The sequence below is a fragment of the Lissotriton vulgaris genome, chromosome 1_1, assembly GCF_964263255.1.
Source record: "Lissotriton vulgaris chromosome 1_1, aLisVul1.2, whole genome shotgun sequence".
Taxonomy (NCBI): domain Eukaryota; kingdom Metazoa; phylum Chordata; class Amphibia; order Caudata; family Salamandridae; genus Lissotriton; species Lissotriton vulgaris.
This window is the reverse complement of record NC_141685.1, coordinates 1,481,250,466-1,481,266,976: the sequence shown is the minus strand read 5'-3', so window position 1 is coordinate 1,481,266,976 and position 16,511 is coordinate 1,481,250,466. Positions and strand designations below refer to the sequence as shown.

General features: G+C 45.8%; 1 pseudogene; it reads right to left on the bottom strand.

The window, feature by feature from the left end:
• LOC147750696 (forkhead box protein F1-like) overlaps positions 1-16,511 on the bottom strand; it is an 89,508-nt pseudogene that overhangs the window by 27,435 nt on the left and 45,562 nt on the right.

Sequence of the window (16,511 nt, the reverse complement as noted above, 5' to 3'; positions counted from 1 at the left end):
ATGTCCTGATGATGATCCCATTATTTTACAAAGGGATCGAAATGCCGTCAACACCTTACACTGGATGATTTGATTTTATTATTTACTAAATCACAACAGTGTATTTTTTGCAAAATATTGTCTGCCTACATTCTAGATAGATGCAGATAGCCTACTCTTGCCTTACTTGTTTATGTATGTCACAGATGTCTTTGTACTGTAGTAGGATACTGCTGTGTCCCACTTTGATACTGTATTGAAAATACTGACTATCTATACATTTGTATAATTAAACCCTGTCCGGCTGGACAGACACTATAGATTCCAATTTTGGTCTTTATATATTCTTTTATTAATCTTTGAATGTCAGGTATCATAATTCCAACGGCGGAAACGCTGTCTGTTAGGGATTATGAGGGCCTTCTGACTGGCCCGTCGGAACGAGTCGGATTAATTGGACAGTTTAAACTCCAACCACCGTCTTTGTAACACATCAGTCAGAGTTTAAACCTTAGATGTCGGTCGGAAAGTCTCCGACCAGGGGTCAGAGGCTTTGCAACCGACATCTAAATCAGTCCCAAAGTATTTTAGAACATTTTGGGAAAGGGATTGGTACAATTGGAAATTGGATTACACTAGCAGGAGGAGGTATTCTAAAAGATATACTCATGTCAATACTAACTATAGGGCTTTGTTTGTTATTCCTATTTGCATTATTCAATGCTGTAGATATTACTCACACAAAGGAAAGGGCAGACAAAGAAGTAAAAGATTTGAAAATGAATTAGAAATAAATAATCTCATGAAAATGTAAACAACAGGATCCCACTGACGATGGAAGTGCCCTTTAAGCAGAACTAACATGAGAAATGAAGATAGTGTGATGGTTAAGATAACCATCAGAGGGAGGAATTGAGGGAGCTAGTTCATTAAAATGCAAAATATAATAAATACCAGCTATATGCACAACTATTAACGTGCAATTAAACATGAATTGACACTCAGTTTAAATGTACACAAATACACCAAGCAGACATTGCTGTTAGCACTAACCTCAGAAATGCTTAAAAGCAAGTGTTATATTCCATATAGGTACCATAATAAAGGCTCCAGTAACTTCATTACCCTTCACCTATATTCTTCCCTACATTACACTTATAACGGTTTAAAGGGACTGACCTTTTTACCTAGATACAACACTGCATTCAGAACGCGGGTTTTCCCTAGTACCAAATCTCACACATTATGCATGAGGATTCTCGGAAGCACAGCAGGACTACCATCTCTTGTATAATATCAATGTATAAAGTTCATGCTCAACGTCATCCTTAGGCAGACACAGAAATACAGCGAGGTAGGGCCCCTGGGGAGACCTATGGGTATATATGCATCCCATCTTGCTAAGACAGGAATAGAAGACCGAGACTTCCCAGCTGACACACTGACCATAGATACTGAGGTTGCTGCATGCAGACACTCCAGCTCGCAGTGGTCTAACATCCCTCACGGGGTGTCCAACTCGAAACCAAGACAAGGTCCCACAGTCTCTCACATCAGGTAATAGGGTTGACTAAATCCTCGAGGGATTGTTGTCTTAACACCTATACACATGCTAGGTACATGTAGGTACATCTAGTTAGAAAGGCATCGTAGGAGTATGCATCTTTTTATCATGTGTTTTATATATTCATATGTATTTGTGATTATTGTAGGATGGTAGAGCTATACCATCCATTTACCTTTATAGTACTGCTAATCATTTATATCTTATACTGTCTAACGGTTGGTGAAGCTCATCTATTATACACAAGAATAACAACTGTTCAATAAATACTTATTGAAAACGCCCAGTCTGTTTATTCTGTGCATCTCTCTGAGAAGAAACTAAGTAGGCACGAGTGACTGAGTGAAAAGTAGTATATTGTTTCCAAGGTCTTCAGGGATCAGGGCTGTCATGTTCAATGGTTGCCAAGAACTATTTTCTCCTTGGTAAGAGGAGATTCTAGTGGAACTGTGAGCTAGTTGGTACAAAAGGCCAACATACCGGTAGGGGTGTTCAGAGTCAGTCTGTCACCAATCCTACAGTGTATGCTGTCCAAACGCACAGATTCTGTATAACTATTATAGGAGCTACACGACACAAGGCTTAATTTCTCTAGAAACAGACTTGAGATGCTGTAATGTGCACAATAGAGTAAAAGGCCGGACCTTATTCAGAAATGCTTAGTAATATTTGGCAAATCTGCAGAATGTTCTTATTTAAAGAAATCTGAACTGCTTTCACTAAAGAAACATTTTATTGTGACAACAAGACTTCCTATTGCTTATACACCACACACAATGCTTGGAATAGAAGTTGTTCATATTAAAAGATTATTTCTTGTTCATATTAATGAAATGCATTACTAAACAATACATCAGAAGCGAATTTTTTTTTTTTACATAGTTTGTTGTTTAACCGCTACGCTGCTGCGGTTATTTTTGCGCTGTGCGGCTGTTTTCAAATAACCGCGATACATGATGAGCTCAGCTCGTCATCCGCACACGTCACCCGTGGCTGATGACGAGCTGAGCTCGTCATCAGCATCGAAGGGGTTAAGCAATTTAAGTTTAAATACATTAAAAGGGTGGAATGTGATCGTTGGCTGTGCGAAATGCGGTTTATGATTCGAAGGTCTCATGTGTAGAGTGTCAGTAACAACCTTCATGATAAAACTTTGCAAGCTGCATTTTCTTTCATGGGAAAGGAAGAGCAGAACTAACTCTCAGATGAATGCTGCTTACTGATTGGATCCGAAGAGGAGAAGTCTGCTGCACATTTGCAAATTACGTTTTGCCTTTTTTTGATTAGTGTGTATTCCTATTGTAGATTCAGCTATTCCCAGACTCTCAACTCTTGTCCTCCACTGAAAGCTGTGGCTACCGCTGCTGCCACTCATCCTGATATTTAACTATCGATGCTTGATTTAAAATACAGCTTGCTACTGCAACTGTATGCTTATTTTCCTAATTACTGAATCTCTATTGAGTTTAATGAACTACTCTTTATGGGAAGTTCTGTTGCTTTGATTGAATTTTGATCTTCGTGCTCCCTTTATCTCACTCTTTTCCTTGAACCTAAAACTCTTCATAAGTTTTACTAATTTCAATTCAGGTTCTGTTCTTTAGATTAGAGTATTTTTCTTTTATGGAACACCTGGACGCATTTTTTGATAATTTGTTGTAACCATACTTTTTATGATATTTCTGTAAACTTACTTCAACTGATCAACTAACTTGAATAAAAATAGTTTTACTAATCTCCTAATGAGAAACAAAGCTTTGAAAAACTAATTTAAGCTCTCATCATTGACTGGATTTAAATTGTAATTGTGAATAAACTTATTATGATACAATGGCTCCAAACTGAAAACATTGTGGCAAAGGTCCATCACCTGAAGAGCAAATATTCAGAGCCAGAGGGGAGTGGGGCTTAACCTTGTAAATGATGGTAAGAAAAATGTTGAACCATAATATTTAAATTTTGTCCCAACTCCGCACTATCACTATTCAAGGGCACCCAAAGCTATAAGAATGGCGTGAGCGGCAGGTACTACTCATAATGTTTTATATTTCTTGAATGATTAAATGCTGTGTTTGTGCTGATATTACATCCAAGGGGACCAGCAGCGCCCCTCCCAGTACCTTGAGACCCTCACAGGTGAGTAGCTGCACTTTACAAACCTCTGATTGATCTCAAAATTAGATATACAGCGCCACCATGTGATGGACTGTCATTAACCGTACCTCCCCCAAACTTAGACTCATCAACAGAGTTGTGATACCTGGATTCACGGAATCATTTTTATTAATGGTGCAATTCTTTATTGAGAACAAAACCATGTTGCCGATGTACAGTACGGACCAGAGTACACAGCGGAATGGGTATGGAGGAATGCCCCCGATGCCCCTGCCACAATGCCTTGCGCTTTTTCAAGAAGGGTCTTGCTTACAACTTGTGGCTCCTGGGCCACTGGCTGAGTAACCCCTGTGCACTGATTCCTCCCTGGCAATGCATCCGGTATTCCTGTCAGATCAGCAGACCCTGTTAGGACCCTTGCAGCCTGGACCCCTCCATGTGCGCAACTAGCCTCCTGTCTTCTCCAGATCATCACCCCCGTGGCCTTAACCCCCTCCCTCCACCAGGGGTGGATAACATTCTGAATTTCCAAAAACATGGCAGGACACTGGCCAGATTGCCCACTAAAACCAGCTGCTTGGGGGCACCCACCGGAGTCACCCCTACTGTCAAACAGCCATTGCCACTCCACGCAAGCCCACCTCAGCTGCTGGCCCCATCACAGCAAACAGACTACCTTGTGCCAACACTGAACCTGCGGTCCCACCCCTGGGTGCACACTCACCCGGCCCTCTGCACAGTGACCCCCTCACCCAGCCCAGAGGGACCTGCTACACTCTCCCCAGGCCTGGCCTCCTCATTCCTACTGGACTTCCTCCTAGCTATCTTTGGTACAGTGGGGAATGCTGCCTTAGGGGCAGCCTTAGGGTGGCCCTTCAACTCCACCAGGGACTGATCAATGGCATCCACCCTGCACATCATAGCTTCCAAAAGCAATAGCTCCTCCAAGCATGTGAGCTTTGCACCCTTCTGTGCCTATCCTGGCATCCCGATTCAGAAAAGGGGGTGGTGATGGACAGAGTTTCTGAATAAAGCAGAATACTCCTACTCAGTCAACAGATCAGGGCTTGATCCATCACCGTTTTTTAGCTCACTGCACCATCCCAGCTCAGAACCTGGCTACATGCAAATTAGTCTGTCCCTGGCCCAGTGCATCATGGGAACAGGACAGACCAAACTACCAAGCCAATTCTTTTACTGGAAAGGAAACAAGCTTCCGAACACCGGTTTCTGGCATTACAGCCGTCTTCGGCCTGGCTTGCTTGAATCCTGATGGTGCAGTGAGCAAGGGACTCATGTCTGATTATACCCTTCCACGCTTGTGGTGGACAAAACGATTCAGAAAAGGGGGTGGTGATGGACAGAGTTTCTGAAAAAAAGCAGAATACTCCTACCCAGTCAACAGATCAGGGCTTGATCCATCACCGTTTTTTAGCTCACTGCACAATCCCAGCTCAGAACCTGGCTACATGCAAATTAGTCTGTCCCTGGCCCAGTGCATCATGGGAACAGGGCAGACCAAACTACCAAGCCAATTCTTTTACTGGAAAGGAAACAAGCTTCCGGGGACCGGTTTCTGGCATTACAGCCGTCTTCGGCCCGGCTTGCTTGAATCCTGATGGTGCTGTGAGCAAGGGACTCATTTGTGAGTATACCCTTCCACGCTTGTGGTGGACAAAACGATTCAGAAAAGGGGGTGGTGATGGACAGAGTTTCTGAATGAAGCAGAATACTCCTACCCAGTCAACAGATCAGGGCTTGATCCACCACCGTTTTTTAGCTCACTGCACCATCCCAGCTCAGAACCTGGCTACATGCAAATTAGTCTGTCCCTGGCCCAGTGCATCATGGAAACAGGGCAGACCAAACTACCAAGCCAATTCTTTTACTGGAAAGGAAACAAGCTTCGGGGGACCGGTTTCTGGCATTACAGACGTTTTCGGCCCGGCTTGCTTGAATCCTGATGGTGCAGTGAGCAAGGGACTCATGTCTGAGTATACCCTTCCACGCTTGTGGTGGACAAAACGATTCAGAAAAGGGGGTGGCGATGGACAGAGTTTCTGAATGAAGCAGAATACTCCTACCCAGTCAACAGATCAGGGCTTGATCCATCACCGTTTTTTAGCTCACTGCACCATCCCAGCTCAGAACCTGGCTACATGCAAATTAGTCTGTCCCTGGCCCAGTGCATCTTGGGAACAGGGCAGACCAAACTACCAAGCCAATTCTTTTACTGGAAAGGAAACAAGCTTCCGGGGACCGGTTTCTGGCATTACAGCCGTCTTCGGCCCGGCTTGCTTGAATCCTGATGGTGCAGTGAGCAAGGGACTCATGTCTGAGTATACCCTTCCACGCTTGTGGTGGACAAAACAATTCAGAAAAGGGGGTGGTGATGGACAGAGTTTCTGAATAAAGCAGAATACTCCTACCCAGTCAACAGATGAGGGCTTGATCCATCACCGTTTTTTAGCTCACTGCACCATCCCAGCTCAGAACCTGGCTACATGCAAATTAGTCTGTCCCTGGCCCAGTGCATCATGGGAACTGGGCAGACCAAACTACCAAGCCAATTCTTTTACTGGAAAGGAAACAAGCTTCCGGGGACCGGTTTCTGGCATTACAGCCGTCTTCGGCCCGGCTTGCTTGAATCCTGATGGTGCAGTGAGCAAGGGACTCATGTCTGAGTATATCCTTCCACGCTTGTGGTGGACAAAACGATTCAGAAAAGGGGGTGGTGATGGACAGAGTTTCTGAATAAAGCAGAATACTCCTACCCAGTCAACAGATCAGGGCTTGATCCATCACCGTTTTTTAGCTCACTGCACCATCCCAGCTCAGAACCTGGCTACATGCAAATTAGTCTGTCCCTGGCCCAGTGCATCATGGGAACAGGGCAGACCAAACTACCAAGCCAATTCTTTTACTGGAAAGGAAACAAGCTTCCGGGGACCGGTTTCTGGCATTACAGCCGTCTTCGGCCCGGCTTGCTTGAATCCTGATGGTGCAGTGAGCAAGGGACTCATGTCTGAGTATACCCTTCCACGCTTGTGGTGGACAAAACGATTCAGAAAAGGGGGTGGTGATGGACAGAGTTTCTGAATAAAGCAGAATACTCCTACCCAGTCAACAGATCAGGGCTTGATCCATCACCGTTTTTTAGCTCACTGCACCATCCCAGCTCAGAACCTGGCTACATTCAAATTAGTCTGTCCCTGGCCCAGTGCATCATGGGAACAGGGCTGACCAAACTACCAAGCCAATTCTTTTACTGGAAAGGAAACAAGCTTCCGGGGACCGGTTTCCGGCATTACAGCCGTCTTCGGCCCGGCTTGCTTGAATCCTGATGGTGCAGTGAGCAAGGGACTCATGTCTGAGTATACCCTTCCACGCTTGTGGACAAAACGATTCAGAAAAGGGGGTGGTGATGGACAGAGTGTCTGAATAAAGCAGAATACTCCTACCCAGTCAACAGATCAGGGCTTGATCCATCACCGTTTTTTAGCTCACTGCACCATCCCAGTTCAGAATCTGGCTACATGCAAATTAGTCTGTCCCTGGCCCAGTGCATCATGGGAACAGGGCAGACCAAACAACCAAGCCAATTCTTTTACTGGAAAGGAAACAAGCTTCCGGGGACCGGTTTCTGGCATTACAGCCGTCTTCGGCCCAGCTTGCTTGAATCCTGATGGTGCAGTGAGCAAGGGACTCATGTCTGAGTATACCCTTCCACGCTTGTGGTGGACAAAACGATTCAGAAAAGGGGGTGGTGATGGACAGAGTTTCTGAATAAAGCAGAATACTCCTACCCAGTCAACAGATCAGGGCTTGATCCATCACCGTTTTTTAGCTCACTGCACCATCCCAGCTCAGAACCTGGCTACATGCAAATTAGTCTGTCCCTGGCCCAGTGCATCATGGGAACAGGGCAGACCAAACAACCAAGCCAATTCTTTTACTGGAAAGGAAACAAGCTTCCGGGGACCGGTTTCTGGCATTACAGCCGTCTTTGGCCCGGCTTGCTTGAATCCTGATGGTGCAGTGAGCAAGGGACTCATGTCTGAGTATACCCTTCCACGCTTGTGGTGGACAAAACGATTCAGAAAAGGGGGTGGTGATGGACAGAGTTTCTGAATAAAGCAGAATACTCCTACCCAGTCAACAGATCAGGGCTTGATCCATCACTGTTTTTTAGCTCACTGCACCATCCCAGCTCAGAACCTGGCTACATGCAAATTAGTCTGTCCCTGGCCCAGTGCATCATGGGAACAGGGCAGACCAAACTACCAAGCCAATTATTTTACTGGAAAGGAAACAAGCTTCCGGGGACCGGTTTCTGGCATTACAGCCGTCTTCGGCCCGGCTTGCTTGAATCCTGATGGTGCAGTGAGCAAGGGACTCATGTCTGAGTATACCCTTCCACGCTTGTGGTGGACAAAACGATTCAGAAAAGGGGGTGGTGATGGACAGAGTTTCTGAATAAAGCAGAATACTCCTACCCAGTCAACAGATCAGGGCTTGATCCATCACCGTTTTTTAGCTCACTGCACTATTCCAGCTCAGAACCTGGCTACATGCAAATTAGTCTGTCCCTGGCCCAGTGCATCATGGGAACAGGGCAGACCAAACTACCAAGCCAATTCTTTTACTGGAAAGGAAACAAACTTCCGGGGACCGGTTTCTGGCATTACAGCCGTCTTTGGCCCGGCTTGCTTGAATCCTGATGGTGCTGTGAGCAAGGGACTCATCCCTGCACACACTTACTGCACTGAAAACAGGAAGACAATACATCCTGTATCCTCTAACCAACTCCTGGCTAGTAAATGTAAACAAAGCAATATAAATAACAAAACCTAACGCCCCTAAACGGAACAGGACTTTTTAAAATGCAATCCTCTTTAGACAAACGTCCAACAAACCAACAGAGCCAACAGAAGAAACTGCCTCCTACTTATTACGAACAGACTTGGTACAAACCATTGCCAACTAAGCCATGAAAAAACAGCACTGCGCCTAGGCACCCCTCCCTATGCTTGAACAAAACAAACACTGCAATCCACCTCAACTGGGCCTCCGTGCCAGAGCCATCACTGCATGCTATGCAACACTGGTCAGGCGAGTACACAGTCAGGCCTGTGCGGTTGTCGCAGTAATGGCCTGATGCTCAAATCAGTTCTTCTTGATTGCCACGATGCAGAACACAGTGGGCGTGTCGGCAAAGAGGTTGACTGCAGTGAAAAAGCAAAAGGAAAAATAAGTTAATCCAGTACCCCCGGGCAGGGCCGCCAGCAGCTTCTTGTTTGCAGGAGCAGGGAGCGGTAAATTAGACTGCCTCACCCCTCCTCCTCCCCTTTTAAGGGCGTGCCTTGGGCGAACAGAGCGTAATCAACCCAGACACATTCGCAACTGCTTCTTGCTCGCCGTGTGCTTACTAACCAATAGCTGCTCACCATATTGGCTGGTGGTAGCGGCGTCACATTCTACCAGCCCCTCTGGCAGGTCCGCGTCCCACTATAGGTGCTGCTCTCCCTAAGCGGGGGCGTCTTTGCATTAGTGCGTGGAGAATCAAGGGACTTATTTATGAGAGCCATGCGTCACCTTTGCCCACATAAAGTGGTACATGCATGACTCAGGGCTCTCATAAAGATTTATGAAGCGAAGCAAAGCCACCCTGTGTGGCTTTGAGTGGCCTCAGAACTCATGAGTAAGGTGACGCAGCGCAAATCGTTACATCACCTTACTCTGCACCCGGGAGGCATTCCATGGGTGTTGTGGTGGGTTTTCCCACACAATACCCATGGAATTTGAAGCTGCCTCAGATTTATAAAAACATGTAAACCTGGGGAGGCACCAAATTCGTATGCCTCCCGAGATGAGACGTAACCAGGAGAAATACCTTCATTTCTTCTCGTTTTTTCATCTTTCCATGTGTGCTGCCATCTGCACAAAAACAAAACTGCCTGCAACGGAGAGGCAAGGGTACCTACGTTGGCACTAGGCTGTTGAAACAGCACCAGCGTATGCACAGTATTGCTTAATTTTAGTGCATTCCTGCTCTTTCACTTTGGCGTAGGGCAGCGCAAAAAGGTGCCCTATGCCAAAACTCCATAAATAAGCCCCTAAGTGCTTGCACAGCACCAGAAACCACTGGCTCAAATTGAGTGGAGAGGTGAAGGAGGGGAGGGGGCTGGAAGGTGGTGGAAGGTGGTGGACTATTGCCTGAAAGGGATTGTTTTATACATGACCTTAGGCCAGGCCAATATGTGCAGTCACACTCTCTCCTGGCCTTATATTGGTCAGACGTTTAGAATATATATGGCTCAATTATTGGTACCTTTCCATTATAGGCATACAGGGGTACGTTGGATTGACTGATTGATTAGTTTATTGGTGATTAATTAAAAACATACCAATATTACATGCATTGAAAAACAAAGCAAAATAACACTTATATTAGAACTACCAAACATTAAATGAAGACTCTATCCTACAACTTAAAACCTATTATATCAAAGGTCGATGGGAGCTCAGTAAATCCAGAAAACAGTTACATGAATGACCAATTCCCAAAATGTTACAATGAATGAACAAAATCACGTCAAAATAAATAAATTAATTTAAAAAATCATTTGAACTATTTCCTATTAAAATACCAGAACCTTCTGGAATCCTTTCATTGCAGAAGGTAAAATTAGTTTAGTTTGTCGTATGGTTCATAAATTTGACTTAGGGGTTGCCAGGGATCACAGCTGCAACCCCGGGCTTTTTCTTTGCGACCCCTGGTCTCAGAGGTACTGCTTACATTCTGCTGCTGAAATTGACTCCAGTTACCTAAAATAAGTACATTCTGCAGAGTACTATGCACTCTTTTGAATGAACAACGCGAAATAAGAACTACACATTGTTGAACAATTTATAATTTTTCAGTATTATGATTACCTGAAAAATTATATAAACAAAACATTCAGCTTTGTAGTTAGCAAAAGTGACAATGTCTTTTAACTTGTACATATGTCAAAATATGAAGGCATCGGAGCCATTTCTAGGTGTTTTGCCGCCCTAGCCGAGAATTGAAAAATGTCGCCCCCTCCCTTTTACTACCTTCACTCTCTCCCCCTGTCATCCAAGCTAGAGAGGCACACCCTCTACTGCCGAACCCTTCTATGTTACTCTCATTTACTATCAGGAAACACGATCACAACAGTCAGTCCTGCAAACGATCTCAACGAAAGACCCAGGCCAGACTGTTACAGTAGCCATACACTCACAAAACTATGTACATGGATGCCCAATAGAGTCTGGTGTTTAAATACTACTGAGACTTCAAGTGCACCTCGTTTTCAAAACCAGAAACAACAAAAATAGTAACTTGCACCTTCTTCCAAGGCCAGACCTAGTAGTTTTGCCAACGCTTGTTTTTTTTCACGGAGGCACTTGAAATAGTTATCATCTACCATTGCTCGGGGTGCCACACATTTGGCTAAATGAGTAGCCAGGATTACAAATCGGGGTCTCCTGCTCAGCAGCAGCAATTTTACTGCATCTGCTCTCTGTAACACACCAGACTACTATAAAGAAGTTAATGTTCCGTTTCTTGTAAAAGCCCATTTTTACACGACACTTGATGTAGGGGAGTGCATGTGAGGAATATTTTAAGAGCTCAGCAGTTTGGCGGATGAAGAAACAGGTACTGGGATTATAACTGGGTATCCCCAGGACCACACTGTTGATCATACCGGAAGCAGGGTCTACTTATTGGCATGTGGAACTCCGATGCTAGCGGGTGCAAAAGGTCTGCTTTTCACTAAATACGGAATCGAAGTATTTAAAATATTGTAATATCTGTTTTGAATAAATCATACACATGTGTATGAGGGCAGGTCACACTGTGAAGAAACAATCTTTGCAGTGTCCCAGTGCTAAATTTGGTCTATATCTCCTCCTCACAATCAAATTTTTCATGGTGGAAATCGATGAATGATTAGATGGATCCATGAATGGCTTGATAGATTGATTATTCTGTGAGTGAACAGAGGAATGTTAGAAGTGAAGACTAAACTGTGCAGATAAATTAATTTATTGAAAAATAATCATTTAAACGAGAAGTGATTGCATGGCTATGTTGTGAATGCATTAACAAATAGGCGCAGGAGTGAATACATGGATGAGTGAATTTACAAGATAATGAATGCATGTGTGAAGGAATTCAATGGCATGCGCTGTGCACCATAGTCTGGTTGCTAAAGATGAGATCCTGTAGATTAAAAAACATTGTGCAAAACTCTATTCCTAAACAAGACTCCCCCACCCACCTCCAGCTGTTTTTATTTTTATTTTATGAGTTTTTACATAGCGCAAACTTTACCCGAAGGTGTCGGAGCGCTTCACAATAGGAACAGTAGCGAAACATGAGGAAAAATTACAAGTGAGCATGTTAAAAAACAAACGTTACGCTACATAAGGCAATTGTGACAATTGTGCATGTATCAAGGGCAAACAAAATACAAAAGGTAGCAAACGATACGTTACAAGAGGAAAAAAAGTGACGTGTGTATGTTACCAAAGCGTACAAAGTATAAATCGAGGTATAATACTGCACTAAGTGGCAGATACTCAAAACACAAGAACAAACGTTATGTTACATGAGGCAATGGTGGCAATTGTGCATGTATCAAAAGCAAACAAAATACAAGAGGTAGCAAACAATACATTACAAGAGGGAAAGTGACGTGTGCATGTTACAAAGGAGTGCACAATACAAGTAGAAGTATAATACTGCAATAAATGTCAGACTATCAAACCACAAGAACACATTCGGAAGGCACTTCTATAGTCATGTAGAACAGAATTTCCTATAATGGAAGGACTTCCTTCAGATAATAGAGAGGGCGTGAATTACATTTGGAAGTGTCTTTGAAGGAGGAGAGCTTTGAGGTCAGTTTTGAAGGCCTGGTAAGAGGTGGTGGTCGGGAGCTGAGGCGGAAGTGAGTTCCAGATTTTCACTGCTTTGCCTGAAAAGGATTGGGCCATTGACCTTTCCTTCTTGAAAGTGGGAGGTTCAATCACATTACGTGATGGTCTAGAGCCTCCAGAGAGTTTCAGTTTATTCACCAGGTAGCGAGGAGAGGAGGAGTGCAAGACTTTGTGGGTGATACAGGCAGTCTTGTAGATAGATCTTGCCTCAATTGGAAGCCAACGGAGGGTGGATAAAATGGGTGTGATGTGGTCGCTTCTTTTGGCTGCATATATGAAATGAGCTGCTGAATAGAGAACAGATTTCAGGGGGGACAGGTGGGATTTGGGGAGGCCAGTAGGAAGAGATTTGCAGTAGCCCAGTCTGGAGAGAACCAGCGATTAGACCAGGGTTTTAAGGTCATGCTCCGGGAAGAAGCGACGAATCCCCCAAAGAAGGCACTGTTGGAATCTAGCAGGCTTTGCAATGGAATTTTTGTGGGAGAGTAGATTGAGTTTTGTGTCGAGTATGACACCAAGGGATTTTGCGCTGTCGACAATGATGGGTTTATTGTTTAAGTAGATTCATCTGATCCATCCAGGATTGAACCGAGGGAGGAGAAAGTGAGGAGGAGAGGAGCCTTGAGGAACACCTTGACCTACCGCCAAAGGAGACAAAAGACTATTCGCTATTTTGATCATTTAGGATCTATCAGAGAGGAAGGAAGCAAACCATTTAAGCACAGTGCCCTCCATGCACATTCTCTGTTGAAGAGTGTTAAAGAGAGTGTTGTGATTGACAGTGTCAAAGGCTACGGAAAGGTCAAGGAGAATAAGAAGACAAGACTCCCCAGAATCAAGTATTCGCAGCACATCATCAATCACTTGCAGATGGGCTGTTTCAGTGCTGCAGTTTTGAAATAAGCCGAACTGGAAACTGTCAAGAAGATCATTTTCCTTGATATGACGAGAGAGTTGTTTCGCTACACATCTTTCTGTGATTTTTGCAAGAAAAGGTAGGTTAGTGATGGGGCGGAAGTTGTTGAGGTCGTTCGCATCAGCAGTGGGTTTTTTAAGCAGAGGGCTGAAGGTAACAGGAAGGGAGCCTTGACAGAGGGAGAGGTTAACCAAAGTGGTCCAATAGGACAGAGAATGGGTATAGGAGTCAATGACAATGGGGATGGGGTCAAGAGAATGCTCACCTGAGAGCTCACCCTTGTGTTCTGGTGCAGGTAGCCCTGGTCCAGAGAGTAAGGGGCCACCCCCGAGTGCACCTCTGTCGCAGGAGCACCACTAGGTGACAGGGGCTGCTGCTTCATGTAGGCTCCGGCCCCCGAGGAGCTACAGTGCACCAGAAGGCTGGCGTAAGGAGAGTGGCAGCCCATTGCGCTGGCCAGGGCAGGCGAGGAGGGCAGGGGGCTTCTGCTGCCGCTGCTCTCTGACAGGTAGTTCCCCCTGAGGGGCAGCTGGCCATGTAGCTGGAGCCAGGGCTAAGGGGTATGTGGTGGCTGCCGCCGAGCCCCTATAGGCCCATGGAGCCGTAACCCCCCGAGTGGCTGCCCAGTGGGGCCGGGGGCACCTGGAAGTCAAAGTCCCCGAAACCCAGGCCGTTGACCATGCGGTACATGGCGGGCTTCAGTGCCTGGCACTTACGCTGGAAGCTGTTGGCCGCCGCCGTAAGGAACCCTTCATGAACATGAACTCAGAGGCTGTGTTGATGGTCCAGTAGTGGCACTTGCCGGGCCGGCCCAGGCCCTTGGGCAGCTTGATGAAGCACTCGTTGAGGGAGAGGTTGTGGCACACCGAGTTCTTCCAACCCTGGTAGGCCCCGTGGAAGAAGGGGAAGCATGTAAATGTAAATGTAGTGTTTTTTGTAAAGCGCACAGCTGCCCCAACGGGGCGTCTCGGCGCTGTATAACGCTGTGGAGCCCTTCCTGGCTCTCCCTGTGAGATGCCCCTCCTGGGCACCCCCAAGGTGAAGCCAGGCATCCCAATGTTGTAGGGGCTGTTGTGGAGATTAAGCAAGCTATTGCCCAGAGTTGCAGCATGGGACCCATGATTAGACTAGGCGCAGATGCGAGAATTATCGAGTCCACGGACATTGAGCCCAAGACCCTGCCGCGTCGGGACTTGAACCCTGGTGCCGGGCCTGATCTCTGCTTCAGAGTCTGCCGCTGTAACCAGTGAGCCACACTTCTCCACTTGCCTGCATGCCTGCAGGAACAGGTAGATCTCGCTCAGCGTCAGGCGCAGCGCCGGCGCCCTCTGGATTGCCTTGACGATCAGAGCAATGTAGTAGTAGGGCAGCTTCTCCGGCCGCAGCAGGCCGATGGACGGCTTCTTGGGCTTCGACGAGGCCGGCAGCTCCATGGGGGCGGGTGGCGGGCTCAGCAGGCCCTGCTGCGCAGCTCCACTGGGGCTGCAGGGCCGCAGAGGGGTCCGCGGGGGCAGGTGCTGCTGGTGCGCAGGGCCGTTTCTACCATTAGGCAAGACTAGGTGGCCGCCTAGCTTTAATTCTGACGGTTCAAATTTAAAAGAAATTCCCCCTTTTATTGCCCTAGCCTTTTTGCCACCCTAAGCGACCACCTAGTCTTGCCTAATGGTAGAAACGGCCCTGGAAGAAATACTATTCACTAGTAAAACAAAGTGTCAACTAGACTTGTGTTTTGCAAGACCTGTCTGAGAGCAATCGTTGTACAGTGAGTTCCACAAAATATTAGATTGTAAAGACAATAAATTTATTTAGATAAGTTGCCATGGAAACTCGGTAGTGGCTTAGCCAATAATTTCCTTCCAGGGAATAGATTTCAAGTAGACTGCTGAAGCTGAACGTAATACATAGCCAAAGTATAGTAAATATGAGATTCATTTTAAAGATTGCATCACAATTAAACTCAAGCTTTATTTAACACTGTTTGGAAGATTGGGTCCAAACGAAATCCTAAAATGTGAGCAATGAATGATTTCTGAACAATTAGCCAATCTCCCTGCAAATACTTGATGGTCTTAAGTTAAAGATGGCACCAGTTTTATAGGAATAACAGTCAAGGTCGGTCTGGTCTCAATCAATGGCAAATCCATACTAATAATATAAAGAGAGAGACCAAACCTTTGAAGCGAGTAAGCTCCGGAACCACTGCGCCAACCGGAACACCGCATACAGCATTGGAAAGGTGAGGCAAAGCAGATGGACATAGGCTATACACCAGCGCAACATATACTTTGGAAGGGACAAAGCACGTTGTGGGACAAAGTAGTCTGTTGGAAGTAGTACCAGCTCTGGGGAGGGTGTAGGCGTACATTTGGAGTGTGAGAATAGCGTTCAATCGCGTTGGAAATGTGTGGCGACTGAGTACGCTGTGGAGCTTGAGAATAGCGTTCTATCGCATTGGAAATGTGTGGCGGCTGAGTACGCCATCGGATGACGTTGACGCGGCGTGTGGCGTCTCAGTGCACCATGCCATGTTGTTTAGTACGCGCCGTGAAGTGGGTGAAGAGGCCAAACAGAAGACACCCAGGCACGATAAGCACGGCAGGACGGCTTTGCCGCATTTGCAGACTGTGAGGCCAGAACTTCAGAGCAGATACACACGCGTCGGCACCTTAATCAGCCGCTGCAGAGCCCGGGCACGATGTGCACGGCAGGATGGCAAAAGGCACATATCTCTGGGGAGCTTTCGGATTGCAGACATTTCTGTCATACCTGGACAACGCCGGGAAAGGCCGCTAGTACTTAAATAAAATATGGAAGGTCAAATACTAGCCATCTGCCCTTACTTTGTTATTTGATACATGTGTGTCCTGGAAACCTTTCTCAGTGAGCTACACACCCAAATACATAACCATTGTTGCCATTTCTTTTAAAAAGTTAACATTTTTACATATAGCCATTTTACAGTGTACC